The sequence below is a fragment of the Nothoprocta perdicaria genome, unplaced genomic scaffold, assembly GCF_003342845.1.
Source record: "Nothoprocta perdicaria isolate Ctin4 unplaced genomic scaffold, notPer1 scaffold_15, whole genome shotgun sequence".
Taxonomy (NCBI): Eukaryota; Metazoa; Chordata; class Aves; order Tinamiformes; family Tinamidae; genus Nothoprocta; species Nothoprocta perdicaria.
The window spans coordinates 5,851,727-5,854,735 of NW_020454649.1; positions in this window are offsets into that span (position 1 = coordinate 5,851,727).

The following is a 3,009-nucleotide window of genomic DNA, read 5'->3' on the forward strand; positions in this document are numbered from 1 at the left end:
ATTTGTACCTTCAGGCAGACAGTAGTCAAAATGTCCCAGGTATCATCAGCCTTTTGGTTTCATTGTTTTTAAGACAGACGCCAGAGAGGAATTTCTGATCTTAGTGAAATTACTTGATAAGTTTGGGAATAATGAAAACAGCATAAAAATATATTGAAAAGTTCTACCATAATCATAGAGAAAGACATACACTCCATGGAGTCTGTCATTTCTTACAATGGGTAGCAAAAAAAAAAAAAAAAAAAAAAAAAGGAATGCAAAATTTAATGAAGCCACAGATTGCCCCTGTGAAGGAACAAGGAACAGGCACCATCACTTCTAGGGGTGGACACTGCAGCTGTTCGACACTACAAAGCCAGGGCACACAACAGTTTACACAAACAAGGGATAATATTGTGTACAGCTGAACCTGGAAGGAAAGTTTAGAGACACTAAGAAATTGCCTAATTTGGTTCTCAGACAGAACTTCTGGATTATCATATCTGAACTCATAAAAAAGTTCAATATGTAAGAACAAATCTCAGTACTTAAGTCTCACTTTTCTTTTAAGCCAGTGCTTGTAGCAGGAGAATATCACCTAACACTTTTGCAGGGTATTAACAAATGCCATATCAAGAGGGAAATGTTACTTGCTGAGTTTCCAACACTACTAGCACCCACTTCATAGTATTGCTCCTTCTACCCTCTAGGCCCATCCAAACAAAGCCTGCCTAGTTTACAAAATATGTCATAAATGGCATGTCTTAAGTGCACAGTGTGAGGTGCAGCCTCGCCTGGGTTTGGACACAGTGGTTTGGCTGCGTACCTGTCTGGACAGCAAAAGGATTCAGTCACCTCTAACTTCCTCGACTTCCCTTTTGTATTGAGTTATATTCTTGCAGGGCAAATGAGGAAGCAAAGCAGACATATTGTTTGCTCGCCTAAAGTTTGATGCAAAGCAAACTGAACTTTCATCCAGACCACCCACCCCTGTAACAAAATTCCCTCTGTTCCAGGGTAACTCCAGCTCTTCTTGTGTGATGAAGCAGACTCACAGAGTAGTGGCTTTCAGTGTCCACCAAGGCCTAGGTCTCCAGAGGATGCAACGGCCACAGGTTTACACTGGGAGAAAAACTGTGGAGCTAAAAGATGGAGAAGATGGAAAGAAAACAAGAGACATGGTACAACGTACAGACTATGCACTTAGCACCAAAGAGATGCGAAGGTTTACGGTACCTTGTACCATCAATTCCTCCTTCAGGAAATACAGAAGTCACACTCACTCTTTAGTCCCTCAATCTAGTGTCACCTGTTAGTTTAGTGACACCCCTTGCCAGAAGGGGAAGGAGCCATGACCCTGAGCGAGGTGGCTTTTTCTCCCACCCACGAATGTTCATCTCATACTGCTTCAGGGTACATTTTTTTTTAGGTGTGTTCAGACCTGTCAGATATTAAGCATTTCCAATAAGACTACTAAAAATGGGATCATCCCTTGCCACTTATTTCTTTGAGCCTGTTGGCATGGATTAAGGTGGCTGAGTGTGATACAGGCAGTATTTTCCTGTGCAGAACTTGCCCAGGGTTTTACATACTTCATACGGTGTGACTCTTCTGCTAGTATAATCTTCGCACTGATTTCATATGCTATGATCAAGTATATCTTACTTACAATATATGATCAAGTATATTCTTACTCACCGTTTAGTTAAATTAATACCAACCCAGAATGGAATGTGCAACGAGCCTCCCCTGGCTTCAAACAACAGTTTTCTCACATAATCAACACAGATTATTTCCTCTCCCTACCCCAACCGCCTGCTAATCCCCACTGGTGCATATGGGTTTGGACTCCTGCTTTTGGAGGCCTGGATAAATGCTACACCAACCACAGCTAATCACCACGCTCTCCCTACAACAGCAGATACATATTGCAAAGTCTTTTGTATATAGCAGCAGGCTGAGAGGGTGAATGACATGCCCAAAATAATCTGTAAACAAGCACAAGAGCCGGATGTACCCCCAGGCCAACTTCTCCCCAGCGGACATGGCAGCAGTGGGAGGACAGGCTGCACGTCAGGGGAGAGCCCAGGCTCTCTCAGCTGTGTGGCATTGTCTCAAAACAACACTCGATGAATAATATTTCCAGGGAACGTTCTGTGTCAGTTTTTCAAGATGTAGCTAACTCCACTCTTTGCAAAATAAGGTTTAAAGAGGGGGCACTTCTACCTCATAGCACAAATCTGGTGATCATTCCTCATTTTCAAATTATGTAGGAATGCATTATGTAGGAAGGACAAAATGAGCAGCAGAACTAAGAACATGATGTTTTGTGATAGACAGGAAACCAGCATCACCCTCCGAAGCCCTTGCACAGATCACATCAGCAACAAATTGCATTTTGCCTGATAACTCATGTGCCAAAGTTTCATCCCCCATGAGACTGAATGAGCTAATTTTATATCACTAAAATGGCAGTTGTAATCAGCATGGAACTCACATGTGAATTATTACTATTGAATTATTATAATTCCTAAATTCTAAAACCACACACATCGGGCTCTTCCTGTATTGTTTGCCCAAGAGTATACAAACTGTACTTCCCTTTTGGCCGAAGATGTTAATGAGGGATTTTCCAGCGTTTGGGGAAGTGATTTTATTACTGGAAGAAAGGAATTTGCTTAACTGAAAGTGGTGCCCATGCGGCAAAATCCTGCCTTCTCCTTTGGAGAAGCTAGATTCACTTTCAGCTCCTGCCCAACAGGGAGATGCTGAGGCTTGCCCGGGCCTGGTCCGTCTCCCGAGGCCGCGGAGCCTCCAGCGCTCTAGTCCGAAGCACTCACGCGCTCCCTTCCCAGACCAGCGGCTTCCCCGGCTTGGCCTCCCCCCGGGCGCGGGGCAGCGGGAGCGGCCGGCCCCGCTCTGCGGGGCTGTGGGGGCAGCGGGTGGGCGGCGGGGCCGGGCAGTGGCTCCGGCAGCTCCCGGAGCCCCCTCGGAGCAGAGCGGCGGTGCCGGCGGCGCGGCAGGTGCGGC